The 20755-nt window shown below is 38.5% G+C and overlaps 1 long non-coding RNA gene across 1 annotated transcript in view; it reads right to left on the bottom strand.

Annotated features, from left to right (window-relative positions):
• Window positions 1-20755, bottom strand: part of LOC144227622 (uncharacterized) — an 84810-nt gene that overhangs the window by 18162 nt on the left and 45893 nt on the right. Inside the window, exon 2 of the long non-coding RNA XR_013333965.1 lies at window positions 2992-3098. This is a non-coding gene — a long non-coding RNA (uncharacterized LOC144227622). The remainder of the gene's footprint in view (window positions 1-2991; window positions 3099-20755) is intronic.

The raw sequence follows: 20755 nt of genomic DNA, 5'->3' as shown, positions 1-20755 counted from the left end.
CACTATTCATATCTCAGCCCATGTGTGAGTCTGGCACACCTGTTGTCCTAGCCCAGGGTATCAACTGAGCAACAACTAACTGATATCCTGAGTTATGTTAAACATATTTAGTAGTATTTCTGACATATTTTCAAAGTATTAAGATTGTTTTTCTCATTGTTAGTATCATATAAAGAAATATGTAATTTCCCATGAGGGTCACAAAATGTTAGCTAAGTCATTTTTAAACCATCTCTATGAAATATTAATGCCATTATCTATTTTATATAGATTTGGGAACAAGGGACAGGATGTCTGAAGCTATAAGATGCTTTGCCTCATCACATTCTTAAAGTTTCCTCTGTGGATAAAACTCTCATAGAAAATGCTTCCAGCAAGCGGAAGAACATATGTATGTAGAACATACATTTCTAAGACTGATCGATTTTAGGTTTGGAAAAATTAATGTGCAGTATTAGTTTTTACATAAAAATAAATATCTTAAATAAAATGTTATTAAATGGACTTATCTAGCATAAATACAGAATCTAAGTCATACCAAATAATCACAAATTTCTGAATTAAAAAATTATCTTTTGACTGCTAACAGTGCCCTCTCAGTCTCTCAGCCAATTCCGGTGCTCAAATACCATGTCAACTGTAGTACAAGTAAAAGAGCCTTAACATAGTCAAGTTAACATAACAAGTTAAACATTTGATACAACGTTTCTTCTTGTTTCTCAGAGCACCACATTTCCACTCAGCTCTGTTCTCCCTTCTAGAAGTATAGCCAACTAACTGCTTTTTCTCCAGATCTCTAATTTGTTTTATACTAAACAAATCCCTGCAGTTCCCAATCAATTCATGCTGTCCATTCATACCAATTCTGCAAGATTCAGGAATCTGCTTTCCTAATGGAGGCAGCTTATTTTCTTTTTTTTTTCTTTTTAAAATTTTTTTACTTTTTACTAAATTTTTTTAACATTTTATTTATTGCTGAGAGACAGAGAGAGACAGAGCATGAGAAGAGGAGGGGCAGAGAGGGAAAGAGACACAGAATTTGAAGCAGACTCCAGGCTCTGAGTTGTCAGCACAGAGCCTGACGCGGGTCTTGAACCCCCAAAACGTGAGATCATGACCTGAGCCAAACTTGCATGTTTAACTGACTGAGCTACTCAGGTGTCCCAGGGGCATCTTATTTTCAACCACAACCAACAATATGAACCTAGAGTCATGAATAATAGTCCTGTAATCCAGCAGCTCCCTATTCAATGTAAATTAAGGCACGTCAAACCTGTCTACTGCTCCCAAATGTCCAAATGTCTTTTCCATCTACCTGCTTTAGTGCCAGAGATATTATCATTAGTCCTAATCTTTGGGGTAAAGTATCATACTCTGAACACTCCTATTAAATTTAAAATTATGAAGACAACACATTGATCCATTATTAAATAGATGTGTGCAACAGAATCGTCTGGCAGAGCTTTTCAAATTGCATATATACTGAGCCTCACCTTCCAGAACATGCAGCTTAGTAGGAAAGGCTGGAGGTAATGGCATGTTGAGACAAAAGCATCCTAGGCCACTTTGAACTTCATCCTAGCTTTAGATACACTGAAGTAATCCCTCAGTAAGCATCCAAACACAGTAGAATTAGCCTTTTTTAAGTGCCATGGAAGAAGAAGAAAAAGAATAAGTAAGTTTGACAGTGCGATGGCAGTTAGTGGAGAAAAAATTAAGCCAAAACAGTTTGCTTTAGGGAAAGAAAAAAAAAGCCTTAGGAATCCAGGAGACAGCATGAAAAAAAATTGGAACCTGGAAGAAGTGAGGGGGATTGGGATAAGTAAATGGAAGAGAAGATTTGAAACTACTTCCTAACTTAACATAGTTTAAACAGGACTCCAGTACTGAAATTTCCAGACCTAACTTCCTTATAACTGCGATAAACATTTGGAGGTTCCTCAGAAAGTTAATTATAAAATATCAAATGATACAGCAACTCTATTCCTAGATGCACACCCAAAAGAACTGAGAACAGGTGTTCAAATATTTGTATACCAACATTTATAGCAACACAATCCACAGTAGCCAAAGGGTGGAAGCAAAATGCCCACCAACCAATGAATGAATAAATAAATGTAGTATATCCATACAAAAGAATATCATTCAGTCCCAACAAGGCATGAAGTACAATTCAAGCAAAACACAGATGAACATTTTTGGGTGAAAGAAGCCAAATGCAAAAGGCCATATATTATATGATTCTATTTATATGAAATATCCATTATAGCCAAATCCATAGAGACAGAAATCAGGTATAGTAACTGCAAGGGGCCGGGGGTGGAAGTGGGGGTGGGGATAGGGAAGCATGGGAATGGGAAATGATGCTAATGTGTCTAGGGTTTCCTTCTGTGGTGATGGGAAAAGTTCCAGAACTAGATAGTAGTGATGGCTGCACAACAGCATGAATGCACTTAGTGCCACTGGAATTATATGTATATTTTACCACAATTTTTACTCAAGAATAACTGATATCAAGGTTTTATTAGTTTCAGGTGTATATCATAGTGATTCGCTATTTATATACATTACAAAATGCTGCCCACAATCAGTCTAGTTACTGTCTGTCACCGTACAAAGTTGTTACAATATTACTGGGCATATTTCCTATGCTGTATATTACATCCCTGTGTCTTATTTATTTTATAACTGGAATCCTGTACTTCTTAATTTCCTTTATCTATTTCATTCCTCCTTCTACCCTTCTGTCAACCCTCAGTTTTTCTGTATGTACATGTCTGCTACTGTTTTGTCTGATTTGTTTATTTGTTTGTTAGACTCCACATATAAGTAAAATGATACAGTATTTTTCTTTCTCTGGATGACTTATTTCACTTGGCATAATACCACCCCTAGGTCCATTCACCACAATTTTTTAAGTGCTTTGTAACAATTCTGTTTTTCATTCAAACTCTGCCCCCTCCTATAAAAACTTTGAAGAAATGCACTCACCAGTGAGCTTCACATGGCCTTCCTTCTATGTTGAATTCACAGACAGGGCTGAACAGGTGCGAACAGGAAACACCAGTAGAGTGCAGCATCTCACGTTACCCTGTGCCCTGGATAAGGAGATGAGTAAAGGAAAGTGATAAGAACATTTGAACAGTGTGGAACCCTAAATGTCACTGGAGTTTACGTGATTAAACCTTGCTTACCCTTTGGAAACTATGTGGATTGACAGACAATGACTATAGTATACACTCTGTAATTTAAACTCAACCCAACGGAAAGGAGAATTCCAAAGCAGATTAAATGCCAAAGAAAATTCCCTCTGAGTAGGTACCACGTATATCCTTACAGTGTCCCAGCAAGGATACAAAAGAGTCTGTTACTCCACTATGCCATCTAACTCTGCCTATTCCACATCTACAATGCAGAAATGTGAAAAAATGAAGTTATTTTCTGGGGAATTCAGAGAATTCCCTAACTACCTAATTACTGGCCTCCAAAGTATTTAGCTCTGAGACCTGAACAGCAGAGAAAAATATGTCTCTCAAAAATAATCTTCTGGTTATAGAAACAGTCCTTCAATTTATTTCTCTGTGGGTGCTCTCTATGGATTTTAACAGTAACCAGGTCTTTCCTTCATAGCTAGGCACAGCTGATTATCCCTGTTCTCAGTTTAGATAACTTAGATAAACAAAATGCATTGCCAGGTATCCATGTGAGTTGAACATAACAGGAAACAAAATTTGTAGGTAGAATTCAAGTCCTGTAAATATATTTTAATAGAATGTTGAATGGAAGATCATTCAACAACATGTTTACAGAGACTGTCTTAAGGTGACTGGATTATTTGTAGTATATAGCTATTTTTCCTTTCCTTTTTTATACATTCCAGTATTTCTGAGTTTACTACAGTAAATACCTATTTGGTTTTATTGTTGTTTCTAGAAAAGAAAAAATATATGGTATTATTTTTGGCTATATGTTAAGTAAAAGAACATGTAAAAAAGAGTACATGTCTGTGGAAGCTCAAAAAAATTGTTATTGTGACTATTTTATTTTCTCATATCTTTACCTTTCTCCGGCTGGCTTACATCTTTCTGGCTATTGCTTTCTCAATAGTAGCTTCTTAACTTTTGGTGTCTTTTGTATCTTTGATAATTACCAGACATTTTCTGGAAGATGTCGAAGTCAATAAAGTAGTATGTAGGTATTGAAGATAATAATTAGGAAATGAAACAGAATCCAATGAAAGAAATAAACAAAATCTTCTTTCATATAACTTTGTGTTGAAGTATAATATACATAAGAGAATAATACATAAATCAAAAGTATATGTATCGGGGTGCCTTGGGTGGCTCAATCGGATAAGCATCTGAGTTTGGCTTAGGTCACGTTCTCATGGTCTGTGAATTCAAGCCCCACAGTGGGTGATATTGAGCCAAACTTCAGGTGAGCATGAGACCCGCTCTGGGTGAGTCCTGTTTTTCTCTCTCTTTCCCTCTCTCTCTACCTCTCGCTCACTTGTACAATCTCTCAAAAAAAAAAAAAGAAAGAAAGAAAGAAAAGAAAAAAGAAAAAGTAGACATATCAATCAAAAAATGAACATTAAGTGTAACTGCCACCCAAATGACAAAACAGATCATGACTAGCACCCAAAGGCCCCGCACATGACTTCTCTATGACCTAACTCCACCCTCCTTTTCCAAGTTAACCACCATCTTGATCTTTAGCACCACAGACCAGCTTTGCTTATTTTTAAACATTATATAAAGGAATCATACAGTTTATACACTTATATGTCTGCCTTCTTCCATGTAACATAGTGTTTGTCAAGTCTATCTGTGTTGTATGTGACAGTAGTTTCATTTTTGCTGTTTTATAATATCCTATTGTATAAATATACCACAATTTAATTGTTGATCCTACTGTTGGTAGATATGTGGGTTGTTTACAGTTTGGTGATATTTTTTTAAAATGCCACTATAAACATATTTATTATGTTTTTTAGAGGACCATACTATGCACTTCTGTTGGGTATACACTTGAGAGTGCATTATCAGGTCATAGGGTAATTGGGTGTTCAGCCATGGGTGATATTGCCAAACAGTATTACAAAATGGTTGTGCCAATTTTCATTCCCACCAGCTCTGTAAGATAAAGTTCTACTTGCTCCACATTCTCATCAACTCTTGCTGTTTTCCAAATTTTATTTATTTTTTATTTTTTGAGTAGGCTTTACACCCAGTACAGAGCCCAACACGGGACTTGAACTTATGACCCTGAAATCGAGACCTGAGCTGAGATCAAGAGCCAGATACTTAATTGACTGAGTCACCCAGGGGTCCCTCCAACTTTTTAATTTTAGCCATCTACATATTATCAGTACTACATATCATATCTTTGTGATTTTAATTTGTATTTCTGTGATGAAATATAATGAGACTATAGACCTTTCATATGTATCCTGGTTATTTGACTATTATCTTTTGTGAAATGCCTGTTCAAGTATTTTGCACATTCTTCTACTGGGCTGTCTGTATCTTTTTTTATTGATTTGTATATATCTATATTTGTATATAGATTATATACACACATACACACACACACAGCTTTTTAACAGGGATGTTTTTTATAAATGTATTCTCTCTTCTAGGGGTGTGCTTCCATCAGGGTGGGGAGCAGATCATCTTAATGTATCACGGAGAGAGGTGATCAGAGCTGAAATATAGTCCCTGTGGCAGATGGTCTATTTTCACGTCATTTATTTTTAAGATTTAGCCCTTCAGAATCCCAAATGAAAGACTTTCTTCTTGGCAGGCCCTTAATTCCAATTATTTCATCCCAGCCTCATGAAAGTGCTAAAATCCCTGTTCAGCTTCTCAGCCTCTTCATTGCTCCTTACAAATCACCAAATGCCTTTACTGGAAAAGTCATGTGGGACCATGTCCTGTCTGTCTATAAGCCAAGTGGATACAGGGAAAGATATGAGAAAATAGAATGGCAGAAATATCAATTTGTTGGAGCTTCCATATATATGTACTTTTATTTAACATCAGCCCAAAAATAATATGGTGCCTTTAATTTTATAATATTATAATTTTACAAATTATAATCCATTAAAAAGTCTTAGAAATAATGACCATTCCAGTACCAACGAGCACTCTAACACTCAGATTGTGATTTCTAAATACCTTTTCCCACCAAAAGGCATCAACTCATTCTAAGCCTCTGGCATAAAATATACCAGATGAACCTGGGACATTTAAATGGATAAACATTTAAGTGGATAAACATTGGGATGCCTGGGTGGCTCAGTCAGTTAAGCATCCAACTTTGGCTCAGGTCATGATCTCCCAGTCCGTGAGTTCAAGCCCCATGCCGGGCTCTGTACTGATGGCTCAGAACCTGAAGCCCATTTGGATTCTGTGTCTCCTTTTCCCTCTCTCTACCCTTCCTCCTCTTCTCTCTCTAAAATAAACAAACATTTAAAAAATAATAAAATAAATGGATAAACATTGTCATTTTCAAGGACGTGGATGGAGCTAGAGTGTATTATACTAAGCAAAATAAGTCAGTTGGAGAAACACAAATACCATATAATTTCACTCATATGTAGACTTTAAGAAACAAAACAGATGCACATGGAGGAAGGGGAAAAAAGAAAGGGAGGCAAACCATAAGAGGCTCTTTCTTAATGTTTTTGTTTTTGTTTTTGAGATAAAGTGACGGAGTGCAAGTGGGGAAGGAGCAGAGAGAAAGGGAGACACAGAATCTGAAGCAGGCTTCAGGCTCTGAGCTGTCACCCAGGTGCCCCTAGAGATGCTTAAATATAGAGAATAAACTGAGGATTAATAGAGGGAGGTGGGTGGGGGATGGGTTAAATGGGTGGTTGGTATTAAGGAAGGCACCTGTGATGAGCACTGGATGTTGTAAGTGATGAATCACTATATTCTACTCCTGAAACCAGTATTACACTATATTTTAACTAACTAGAACTTAAATAAAAATTTGAAACAAACAAAAAAATCATAGTAAAGTTCATACTATAATTTTTATGAGTTCCTCTATACTATGATTTTTGTTTGTTTCAATTTTTTATTTGAAAAATACAGCCTATCACAGTTGTCCCAAGGCCCAGGAGCCAATCGGAAAAGGATTACACAGCCAAAGATGAAACAACCTGAATATTAATATTAATAACTACAATGGATTAAAACACATCATATATATTTAAATGAATTAGACTGTTATGATGCTAAGATAATTACACATTGGCTACATTTAGAGAATGCCAGGGAATCAATTTGACATTTTAAAAACTGTCAAACAAAACAAAATCAAGAATATATCTTGCCTTTCCTATGCTAACTATACTTGAGGATAACCAAAGAGTTTGTGAGGGAGAGTATTTCCTTACAGAAATGTTTCACCTTCTAAATTAGGGAGAAATTATAGAGTTAAACTGTCATCAATGCATAAGCCCTGCTAAACTAACAAATGCAGAAAATTATCATTAATAGCTCCTCATATCACTGAAAGAATGATAACCAGATATGTGCCTTCCAGTGGAAGTAGATACCATCACCTATAAAAAGAAGAATCCAGATCTAACTTTCAGTTTCTAATAGATATGAGGAAAGAGGATTTTATTAAATGACAGTTTGAATATGCAATCTCAAATCAAGATTATGAACAACTATACAGAACCAATGACCTAGCTTTTCCAATGAATGGAGGGTGGGGAGAGAGGAAAGCCTATAAATTACAAGAAAATTAAAAGACACATCAACCAATTGCAATATGCAAATCTTATTTGGATTCTGATTTGAACAACAGTTATAAAACATGTTTTTAGAAGATCTGGAAAATTTGACCATTGACTAGCTATTTGATATTTGAACAGTATTATTATTACTTTTTCAGGTATAATACTGGTTACATGATTATGTTGTCTTAAAAGAGTCCTTATCTTTTAGAGATACATACTAAAATATTATGAACAGAATGATTCAATGTCTTGGATTTGCTTCAAAATGATCCATCTGTGGGTGAAGTTAGATGGAACAGGATTTGCCATGAGTTAAAAATTGATCAAGAGAGATGACAGGAATATGGGTCTTTTTAGTGCTGTTTCTTCTTCCATTTGTGTAAAGGTAATAAAAAGTTTAAAATTCTAGAACATTTACAATTACCTCCTAAGTATGCACCTAACATTTAAAAGTATCTTCTTTCTCTGGGCAAATATTAAGGCTTGACAAAAATAAACTATTGGGACTACATCAAATGAAAAGTTTCTGCACAGTGAAAGGAACCATCAACAAAGCTAAAGGCATCTTACGGAGTGAGAGATGATATTTGCAAATGGCATACACAATAAAGGGTTAGTATCCAAAATATACAAAGAATTTATAAAATTCAATACCCAAAAAACAAATAATTCAATCAAAAAATGGGCAGAAGACTTGAATAGGCACCTCTCCAAAGAAGACAGATAGATAACCAACAGACACATGAAAAGATGCTCATGATTGCTTATCATCAGAGAAATGCAAATCAAAATTTTAATAAGATATCACCTCACAAGCATCCAAAAGGCTAAAAGCAACAATAGGAGAAACAACAGGTGTTAGAGACAACGTGGAGAAAAATGAACCCTCATGTACTGTAGGTAAAAATACAAACTGTGTAGCCACTGTGGAAAACAGAATGGAGGTTCCTCATAAAGTTAAAAATAGAGTTACCAGATGATCCAGGAATCACACTACCGGGTATTTACCCAAAGAGAACAAGAATACTAATTCAAAGGGATACATGCACCCCTACGTTGACTGCAGCATTATTTACAATAGCCAAAATATGGAAATAGCCCAAGTGTCCATCAATTGATAAGTGGATAAAGAAGATGTAGTATAAATATACAATGGAATATTATTCAGCCATAAAAAAGAATGAAACCTCATCATTTGCAAAGACAGATCTGGAGAGTACAATGCTTACCTAAATAAGTCAGAGAAAGACAAATACCATATGATTCCACTTACATGTGGAATTTAAGAAACAAAACAAACAAACAGGAAAAAATAAGAGAGAGACAAATCAAGAAACAGACTCTAAATTACAGAGAAAAACTGATGGTTACTAAAGGGGAGGGGGACTGGGGGGTGGTTTAAAGAAGTGATGGGAATTAAGCAGAGACAAGATGATCACAGGGTGATATATGAAAGTGTTGAATTACTATATTGTACACCTGAAACTAATATAACATTGTATATTAAATAACTGAATTAAAATAAAAACTTAAAACATCTACATTAAGGCTTGGAAAAGCCACCTGACTATTTCAGAGCTAAATAGAGAGAAAACACAAGGCTGGAAGAAAGGCTGGCCAGGCTGAATTTGGTGATGCTGGGCAGGCCATGAGAACTTACTTTTGACCCCATGTTTTTAAAAGCCTGGTTTTTCAGCCTTTTATGTTTCTGACCAACCCAGAGGCAGGGGTACAAAGCTTTTGACTGTTTCATCTTTCTATCTCTTAACACAAGCACCTCATGGAATTTCATAACGGAACAGCTGGAAAGCAGAGGAACGTTGTCTTAAAGGACCTTGGCAGAATTTCTTGTAGGGACAGAACTGTCCTTTGTTAAGCAAAATATCTTGATGAGCCATTTAGGTAGAACAATGGTGTAGTCTAGAAGAGAGTAAAAGAAAGAAAAAAAATGCCTTCATATATTTTTAATAAATGAGAAGAATTTGGATGGCACACAGGAGAGGTGAGTGGCCTCAAAAGAAGGGGGAGGGGGTGGGTAGAAAAATGTATGAACAGTGAGGAAACCCAGCACCCTGGAGTAAAGTCTTTCCGAGGCAAAAAGATTATACATAAAATTTTCAGTGCAAACTATGGCTTTGGGACTATTTAGGAAAGCAATGGCTAAATTTCAGTTTTGAAGTATCTGTTTTGCTATAAGGTGATATGACCCCCACAACCTTCCACTGTTGCCAAACCATAAGTAAAAGTAACTGCCCACACAACCATATGTGAGTGGTTCCTGGAGGAGAACTAAAGGGAAGGCAGCTACTATTCATGTTGAGTGAATGTGGGCAGAAGGAAGAGAACCACAAAAGACGTATGTGTTCATTAGGACTGGAGCAACATAAGCCTGAGGGATGTGTTCAAGCACCTAGATGGCTCAGTGGTTTGAGTCTCCAGATTCTTGACTTCAGCTCAGGCCATGATTTCATGGTTCGTGAGGTCTAGCCCGGCACCAAAGAAGGATTCTCCTTCTTTCTCTGCCCCTCCTCTGCTTGCACACACATTCTGTCTCTCTCAAAATAAATTAATTAATTTTTAAAAAAAGAGTGGGGGGTGTAGATCTTCAGATATGAGGTAGGGTAGAAACTTAAGGATAGAGACTTGAGCCAGTTCATTAGACTATTAAAATATCCAAGAAGCAACACAGGAGGACAGTTAGAAAGCAATTTAGACTACCATGTTGTGTAATCCTACACTATGAATTCTGGGGAAACTCCTACAGATCTCCCAGAACAGCAGTTTTGAACTTGGTCCCCAAAACCTCTGGTTTCTCAAAGGTGGCTCAGAGGCTTCTTCAGAAGGGACACGGATTTGGGTCCCTAATTCTTGTTTCATCTCGAAAAGTTTAATCTATATTACATATTAGGATTCCGTATCAGATGTTATTTTTTAAAAAAAAATACATTTTTGCTGCTAAAAGGAAGAAGACATCGATATTATCTAACCGCCTCATGTTCAACTCTTGGAGTTGATAAATGCCAAGAAACTTGCCCATGATCACACAGCAGAACAGATGTTAGAACTCAGTTCTCATGACCTCCTTGACTAAGAGGCTTCTAGGGGGGGAAGTAGATGTGCCTCCAGGTTAGAAAGGCCTCTGCAGTTGTAGGGTTCTCAGCACGCACAGAAGTCACGATAGGCCAGATATCAGGAGTCTTCTTGGTGGCATCAACCAGGTGGTAGAGAGAGACTCTTGCAGGGAAAGGAGATCTTTGCACTCTCTTTGCCTGCTGCAAATATCCATCCTAATTCAGTTTCAAAGACCTGTAGAAAGCCTGAAGTTTTAGAAGAAGTATCAAATTCATCCATTCTCCTCCCTTGTTCCAACTCCATTAGACAGGCTGGGCTGCCTTCTCCTGCATTCTCAATTTCATTCTTTTTTTTTGCCCGTTTTATTGAAGTATAATTGACATAAAACACTGTATAAATTTAAGGCGTACAGCATAATTACTTGACCCTCATGTGTCTTTAACAGAGTCACCCACCATCCCTCCACCAAATTCTATCTTCAAAGCCAAAATTTAAATTTCAGGAAAATCTCAGGCATAATGAAAAGATGACAAGGTGGAGAACCAAAAATCCTAGGTCAACAAAACAATTCTGTGTGGCCAGAAATAAGTTAATTAACTTCATCTTCAAAATGGGTTTAATAATATTTGCCTCATGGGGATATTGCATAAGAAGCAAATGAAGTAAGCCACTTAAAACATCCATCCCAGGACATGTTAGTCATTCAATAAATATTAGTTGTTGTTTCATATTTTAATCCAACCTCACAAAGAAGCCCTACATACTTGCTTGGCATTCTACCATTGGTACTCAGCAAAGGCAAGAAAACCCACAGCACCCACACAGGCCGTGAAGATATATTTATCTGTGACTGAATTCTGAATGTTTTTCCTGAGATGCTTATGTGTCCATAGTAAAAGGCAAAGTCATTTCCCTCCAGAGCATATGATCTGAAAAAAATGGCAAAGTTGTTTTGTGGTCATAGTTGACCATCTGCCCAGGCCAGTCTTCCTCTGACGGCCCGGGAAAACCTTGGCATCTCAGAAAGTATTTCATTCTGTTGGTTGAAGCTTATAAAGTGGGCCAGCCACACAGCACCTCCTCAAGCAAGTGAATCTGGCCAACTCTAAGGGAAACTCAGCTCTCTCTCTCTCTTCATAAAAGACATATGGGTAGGCCTTCAGCTTCCTGTGGCAGCATCAACTCTATCCTCTTATCCTCCCGTCACCAGGCCATTACAGCATTTTTCCTCAACTGCACATGCTCAACTAATTCAAGTAGCAGCTATAAATTCCTCACAGTGGAAGAATTGCCCCATCTCCCTTGTGAAGGATGCCCAGTTGCTCAACTCTAGTCTGTAGCCATTCTGTAACCTTACACATAGTCCCCTAACCTGCCCTCAGATGACAACCATCCTCTCTAATCAAAAACTCACTGCTCTGATGGGGCGCCTGGGTGGCTTAGTCGGCTAAGCGTCCGACTTTCGCTTAGGTCATGATCTCGCGGTTCGTGGGTTCGAGCCCCGCGTCGGGCTCTGTGCTGACTGCCAGCTCAGAGCCTGGAGCCTGTTTCAGTCTGTGACTCCCTCTCTCTCTCACCCTCCCCTGCTCACGCTGTCTCTCTCTCTCTCCTAGAAAGAAATAAAAACATTAAAAAAAAAAATTAAAAAAAAAAAACTCACTGCTCTGAGTAAACTAAAGGTAAGATCTTAATAGGTCTTCTAGAATTTCACTTAATTTGCAACCCCAACAGGAGGGAGTTCATAAGCACAATCTAAGGGGAGAAAAAAATTGCACAAAAGTTGATACACGCTTGTATCAATCGGCAATTGTCACAAACCAACTTAGAACTCAATGACCATACCATAAGATTCTGCTTCAGGCTGGAAGTCAGATGGGACAACTATTTCACAAGTGTTCATCCTGGTCTCTCACTAAAAGGTCCCTCCCTTATAAAGGGAAGAGGTCGGGGGGGTGCCTGGGTAGCTCAGTTGGTTAAGTGTCCGACTTCAGCTCAGGTCATGATATCATAGTTTGTGGGTTTGAGACCTATGTTGGGCTCTGCGCTGACAGCTCAGAGCCTGGAGCCTGCTTCGGATTCTGTGTCTCCCTCTCTCTCTGCCCCTTCTCGGGCCATGGTCTGTCTCTCTGTCTTTCTCAAAAAATTAAATAAGCATTTAAAAGATTAAAATAAATAGATAAAGGGAAGAGGTCAGAAGCTCCCAGAAATTTGTATGAACATACACAAAGCATCTAAAGGCCTAGAATCAGAGCCCACACAATGTCATTTCCTACTATATTCCATTAGCCAAACTCACAATGCCAAGTCTTCATCAGTAGGGTCAGGAAGAAGTATACTCCTCCTATGGAGGTAGTGGGGAGAAAGTGTTCACTTAACAATGATCTATTCTGCAGCACCAATGTAAATGCCATATATTTGTTCCCTATACAATCAACATTACCTTGCGTCTCAATATTGACGTCTTGCTTGCCCAGGACTGGACATTAGATTGATACTTATGTGAATAGAGAAGTTGTCTCTCACAACTTTACCACCACTGCCTATTCAGCATTAGTTAAGAGATCTGGACTAAGCCTTTCTGCTAGTTGTATGTAGCAGTCACTAGAAATAGATGCATGTATAAATGATGTGTCATTTAAACACACATGCACTCACAAACCACAGACATTTTTGCAAATTCTCCAGTGCCATGGGGAATCTCTAGCTTGTGATCTGGATTTTTACGTAGTTTTGCTTGAGTATTTGCTTTGGAATTTGGTAAACAGTTATTCACAGGGCTATTGCCACATGGTATATTTGCTACCACAGAAACACAGAACCTCTTCTACAGGAACATCCCATACCCACCCTGTAAGTGGAATTCCTGACATTTCCTAAAGATCCAACAAAATAGCTCTATGGGCTCGTACTCCATGGTAATTTGGATCTGGGGTAATGTATTAATCTTGCACACTCTTCTTTTGCCTCCTTCCTCTGACAGAAGTATCTTCATTGTGTTTTATTTTTAAACTTAAAAAAATCAAGAGGTAGGGAAAATACTGGGAGTGTGCAAAGATTACTAGGGCTGCTCTTCTGAAACATCTATTTTTCTACCAAATTACATCTTAATGTGTAGAAAGAAAAATTAGCAGCAGCCTGGGAATTAACCTCAGAACGTATTTGCCTATTATTTAACTTTTTGTTGTAATGTTGAAGGAAAATAAACATTTGTTTCCCCTTCCTGTATGCTCAGGATTTAAGCTAAAAGAAATTTAGCAGAAGATCTAGTGAGAAGTTAAACACCAGTCTGGAAGTCTCAAAGACAAGACCACACAAAGTAGCTCTCTAGTCAGATAGATGAGGGTTTCAGTCCAGGCTCTGCTCCTTCCTCTGTCATAGGGCAAAACTGCTTAATACAATGCTGTTTTGGTTACTCATTGCTGCATAACAAACCACCTTAAAACTCAGTGGTTTCAAACAACAACCATCTTACCAAAGTCACAATTTTCTGAGTCTAGAAAGTGAACAGCAGGGGCAGATCGTCTCTGCCCCACAATATCTGTGGCCGCAGACCAGGTAGCAGAGGGAGCTGGGAATAACTTGGATGACCCAAATGTGGACATATGTTGGGGCCTAGATTCTGGCTGTTAGTTAATCTCTTTGGTTCTTTTCCAAACAGTATCTAATGGAGCTGGAATGTCCAACATAATTCCTGGGTTAAGATCACTAGAAGAGCTGGTGCTGGCCAACTGTCCCTCTCTTCCCATTCCCTCTCTCTCTTTCTCATTTTCTCTCAAACCCCCTCCCTCCCTCACTTTCTCCTCACATACCCTCTCCACATGGCTACCTTGAACTTATTCAAAACAAGACAGTCTCCAGAGACTTGAATTTCTTACATGGCAACTGGAGCAAAAGCAAAAGCTATCAGGTGTCTTCAAGATTAGACCCAGAGCATGTGATGCCACTTCTGCTACAGGCTATTGATCAAGCCAGTATCAAGGGCCAACTCAGACTGAAGCAAAGGGAGAGAAATACCCAGCCTCTCAATGGAAGGGTGGCAAAAAATTTGCAGCAATTTTTAATCCACCAAGACTCAGTTTCCTCATCTGTGAAATAAGGGCAACAAATACTATTTCATATGACTGTTTTGAAGATTAGATAAAATGTTTGCAAAATATTTGATATTTACATGACATTTTAAGTGGTAGCCTTCATTACTGAGAAACTGTCAACAAGAAAACGTAAAATTCCCATGATCAGATCTTAGTCTTACTAATATGAAAGGAATAACAGAACAAAACTTTCCAGAGATGTCAACATATGGTTGGCAAGACAATTCAAGACAGAATATAATGAAAACAAATATCCCAATTCTATGGTTCTCTGTTCATTTGTTCCTGCTGTTATTAGCCCTGTATTGTTTTCATGGCTTGGATGAATCTAATATCCATTTCATACTGCAGAACAGGCCATCATTATGGTGGAGCTGTACTACCTATCTGTGGGGGGGATGGCAAATACCCTCGTGGTAGGAGAAGATGATTAGAAAAAAGTCTTCTTGTTGAAAAGGGCCTAAGTATGCCACACTTTCTTCTACAGACATACAAAGGACAAAGAGAAGAACTGAACTTCTGTGGGGATAGACCCTTCCCTAGGCAGTGGACATGGCACTATAGACCAGAGAACAGAGTCTTAGATCAGAGAACTTGAGTTGAAATTCCAGCTCTGAAACTTGCTACATAAGACAAGTTCCTTACCTCTCTGTACCTCTGCTTCTTGAACAGAGGGCTTTATGGACTGTGGTATGGGACGTGGGAGATACTCAAAGGCCTTTCTTTTAGGACCTAGCTGGGTCAAGGCTCACAATTACTCAGTGTTCCAGACTTTGCATCCATTCTTCACTTTAAACTTCCTGTTCCCTTAAATACATATATAACTCACAAACCGCAAGATCTGTAGTCAGATGCTTAATCGACTGAGCCACCCAGGCACCCCTCTGCTGGCACTCATATCTATGACTCTCCTGCAACAGTGGACTAATCACACAAAAATGTGCATCTCTAGTCCAGACCCTTCAATGGACAATGCCCACTAGGGGTCTCAAAGGCACTATAAACTCAAAATGTCCAAAGTTAAATCCATGGTCTTCCCCCACGAAGCATGGTTTTCCTCCCTTTATCATTTCCCCATTTATGAAACCACCATCTTATACAGTTTCTCAAGCCAAAAAAACAAAGTCACCCTTGATAGACCTGTTCCTTCTTTGTTATTTTATCAAATTTATCTCTTTATTTTTTTAGTCTATTGGAGCACCTAGGTGGTTCACTTGGTTAAGCTCAAGTCATGGTCTCACGGTCCGTGATTTTGAGCCCCACATCTGGCTCTGTGCTGCCAGACGAGAGCCTGGAGTTTGCTTTGGATTCTGTGTCTCCCTCTCTCTCTGCCCCTCCTCCTCTCTCTCTGTCTCTCTCAAAAATAAACATTAAAATATGTATATATATATATATTTATCAACTTCTATCTCTATCAACCTCTCACTGAGGCTAATATAATAAACTGGAAGCTATTAAACCTCAATCACTATTTTTAACTGATAACAATAAACAAATAAATATTAAATCTAGTAGATGGTAACCAGTACTTTTTTTAATGAAATAGACTCTTCTGGCCAAAATAAAAAAGAAAATCTAAGAGCACATCACTCATAAAGAAGGTAGGTCTTTAGCTAACACTTTAATTTCATGTGTGTGTGGTATACACTGAGTCATGAGGTAACATGTATTAAGAAATGTAATAAGAAATTAACAAAGGGGGTGTCGGGGTGGCTCAGTTGTTTAAGCATCCAACTCTTGATCTCAGCTCAGGCCATGGTGTCATGGTTTGTGGTATCAAGCTGCACATCTGTGCTATCAGCACGGAGCCTGCCTGGGATTCTGTCTCTCCTTCTCTCTCTGCCCTCCCCCACTCACGCGTGCACGCTCTCTCTCTCTCTCAAAATAAATAAAATAAACCTAAAAAAAAAAAAAAACAAAGAACTTAACAAAGGATCATCTGTAGAAAATGTCTGACAGCAACTGACCATTCTTTCTGGCCTTCCTGTAAAATATTATCTAAAGGCAACCAGAGTGATTCTTTCAATACATAGATATGATGTCATTTCCCACAGTGTCTCCTACCAACAGCCACCAAGGAAGGTCACATCTCCAGCCCCAACCCAATCTGGAACACATTCACTCTCTTCTTCTGTTCTCCTGATTTCCATATTCCCTACCACAGGAAAATTTTATAGGCTATTCCCTTTACCTTTTTCCTTCTCTTAATTGCCTAGTTAGCACCTACAATACATCTTGATTTATACACTGGAACACATTTGTATTTTTACTTGTTTTATGAAATGTAGTTAATTTCTCTTCTCCATTAAACTTAAAGGTCAATGAAGTCAAGGACTATATTTTTATTCATCATTATATCATAAGCACCTATCTCATTCATTGGCACTATTAGGGACTTTGTTAATATTAGTTAGGTAATCTGAATGTGAATCCCAGGTCTGACACTTATTATTTATGGAAGCTCAAGGTATTATCTTCACTGAGCTTTAGTTTCTTAAATCTGTAAAATAGGAGTAATAACACCTCTCTGGGTTACTGAGACAAATATGTCTAAAGTACCCTGCATGTAATAACACTTCAATTATTTTTTCATGAACAAATACATGATGTAATTTCCCAAAAGATCCAGTTTTCCTGGTACTAAAATAATCAGTCTCAGTATTCTTCAGCTTGTATCTCTGATTTTAACCTATCCAACTTTTGCTCATTAGGGTGAGTTTTTTCAGTGTTTCTTTTAAATAGGGCAGCCAAATCCAAACAGACCCATTTGCTTGGCTAGCTCAATAGCCCAAACTTTTACTGACTTCATAACCAACACAACACAGTGTAACATCTATTTGGTCTTTACTTATATCATTTTTCCTCCTCAGACCATATGTTCTGGAGAGCAAGGTCCATAGACTCCATTCTATATATATCTTACAATTTTCCCAGCAGGGTGATGAAAGGCAGACTGATATTTTAGAAAAAGCATAAGGTTTGGACTGAAATGACCCTTTCATTTTAGCCACTTGTTAACTGGGTGACCCTCAGCTAATCTCTTAAACCTCTCTAAGCCAGTGATTCCCAAACATGGCTGCACACTGGAATCACCTGTCATTTTTGTTAATATTTTTAAAAAATCCTAATGCCTGGATTCTATCCCCAGGCATTCTGATGTAATAGGTATGGGTTGCTGCCCTGGCACTGGGATTTTTGAAAGCCCTCCAAGGGATTCTACAGTTAAGTTTGGAAGCCATTGCTCCAAACAACAAATTCCCTCGTCTTATAAAACAGTGGTGAAAACAGTCTCCGTTATAAACAGCTAATGAAATACGTGAACAAGATCACAAATAATACAGGGCTTGGAACACTGAACATGATTAGACAATAGTACTTACCACTATTAGTTGGTGATGGCAGAAGTAGCAATACACAGTCATGAGGGATAAAACGATAAAGATGCATGAGGACTCTCACATCCTAGCCAGCGACAGAGCTGACTTTAAATGTCAGCCCCATTTCTATTTGTATGTATCTGGAACTTTTATGGATTTGAAGAAAGCACCTTACTGCGGAGTCATCCTTAATTTGGGTTTACCTGCAAGTGACACGGACACCTACCTTTTTGCATCACGTAGCAAAGGTACAACACATCCTATATCTAATAACTAACCAAGAAAACTTTTGCAGAGCCTTCAAATTTTACAGGGCTAACTTAAACACGTGAGGATAAAATTTTGATATCAAGTTGCATCTGAGCCTTAGAAACTATTTTGGGTCAGCTACACAGCAGAAGTTTGGGCCTGGCAGAAAGCCGTAAAACTGAGCCAAAAATAAACCAAGGACCATTATAAAAATGTTGTAAGTGCCAAATGCATGAGATGTTAAAATTACAACATAATGGAGTAAAAATTTATAAAAGAGGCTTTCCGATGGTGGCACTAAGTGTTCCAACCCAGAGGAAGAAAGTTCAGGGGGAGAAATATGGAGAGTGAACCTGTCCCTGGAAATTAGCCTTTCAGACAGCGATGAATGCCCCCCATCCACGGCTATTTACAATTTACTACCCACCAGGAATCAAGAGCATTGATTTTTTTCTCTCTGTTGGAGAGTACAGGCTGGATAGCCAGAATACAAGGAAGAGTTTTCATAAAAATTAATTGGGCCACTCAGCTTTTCACTGTATTCAGCAAATGCTGCTCGATTTGCCCTTCTCCCGGCCTGGACATGTTCTTCCTGCTCTTCTCTCAATATCCAGCCATTCCACAATGCACTCGGGTGCATCTATTCGTTATTTATGGTCTTATTTTCCTGAGCTCCAGAAAAGGTGGTGATTTATTCTTGGTGCAGTCCCGTGGTAGAGGCTTTCAGGAAGGGCGGCAGCAAGCTCTGGGGCTTCTCGCTCCTGGCTCTGCCTGCCTGCCAGTCTCTGCCCAGTCCATTCCCACCCTCCTTTTCCTCAATTAGGAACTGCTACCAATTGCACATGGACAGATTTATGCATGGCTGGGGACCAGCTAGTCTCCCACTGATTGTCTAAAAGAAGAGTATGTTCTGTGTCAAAAATCCTTTGCACAGAGTCCAACTGTTTTCTTGGAAATAGCTTCTTTGACCCAGGCCCATATTTTTTTTTAGGTTTGAATTTTATGGGCCTGATGCACAGTCTGTCAACATTTTCTTTGTGAGACTTATTCAGGGTACAGCATATTTCTAAAGTGTGCAAAGGTTTTGGGATATTTCTATCATCCGGTGCCAAGAGAATGTCCTAGAAAAGAAGAGAGTGGGAAAGGCAGAGAAGCAGGCTTAATGACCACTTACTAAGGGATTTTTGAATACCAATACAGAAAGGATATTCTATCAACATTTTGAAGTAGCTGGATATTAAAACAGCAGATTCAATTATGCTAACCTGCTCAGTGAGGCCACTAGGGCTACTAAGATCCAGAGAATGGCTTCATCAGCCCAGAGCTGTGCCATTTCTTACCCCTGGCTGAAAATATCAAACGGAGAAAGGGTCAGCCATGCCGCTGGGCATCTGACCACAACCTCAATTTTCCCTAAAGATTTGCCCTTCTCACATAGTTATGTTATACCTTTGGGTAAGCTAACAATAGAGCAGGCAGTGGTCTTCAGATGGATAAAGGCTATTTTACTCTATTCACACAACTAGGAATATAGAGTCTTGATGCTCATGTGATACCCCTTAAGCAGAAATTCAAATAAAGGGATTTGCTCTCTGAAAATGGCGTATTGATGACCGTGGATAGGAAACAAAATATGAAAAACATAAGAAATGCTCCAATTTTCCTTCCTCAAACCACACTGACTGTTTCATCAATGTTTAATATTTAAGAAAAGCTCAAACATGTTGCCCGGCCCCCATCTCCTTGATGTTACCAGCAGAGACCCAAGTGTCTATGAAATGAAATGGTGAGGAAGAAGAGTTTTTCCTTCCACGCCCCATGCTCTTTCCACTCTTCTTTTTCCAGTGTCAGACCTACCTCCTAGTGGTACTGCAAGATTTAAATGGAGATGAAGTTCTGGGGAAAGGATAACCTCTCCTGCAAATGTAAGGAATTATTTGCTTTATGATTACCATTGACACTCCATTCTTATTCTTCTTTTCATGTCACCTACCCTACTGTACCCTAACTGGGGTGTTGAGACTGGTTTCTGGCCTTCTGTGCCTTCCCTGAGATGCCCAAGTCCTTCCCTCTTCAGGCTCTTCCTGACCCCAATGCCACTTCATCAAAGCATGCCACTCCTAACCACTGGTTTTAAGTTGTTGGAATCAGAATAACCTCATTAAGATCAGGGGCGTGTGTGTATGCTTTGTATATATGTATGTGTTTAT

The sequence above is a fragment of the Crocuta crocuta genome, unplaced genomic scaffold (genome assembly GCF_008692635.1).
Source record: "Crocuta crocuta isolate KB4526 unplaced genomic scaffold, BGI_CrCroc_1.0 scaffold41, whole genome shotgun sequence".
NCBI lineage: Eukaryota > Metazoa > Chordata > Mammalia > Carnivora > Hyaenidae > Crocuta > Crocuta crocuta.
Note: the sequence above shows the minus strand (reverse complement) of the source record. Positions and strands in the feature narration are given on the sequence as shown.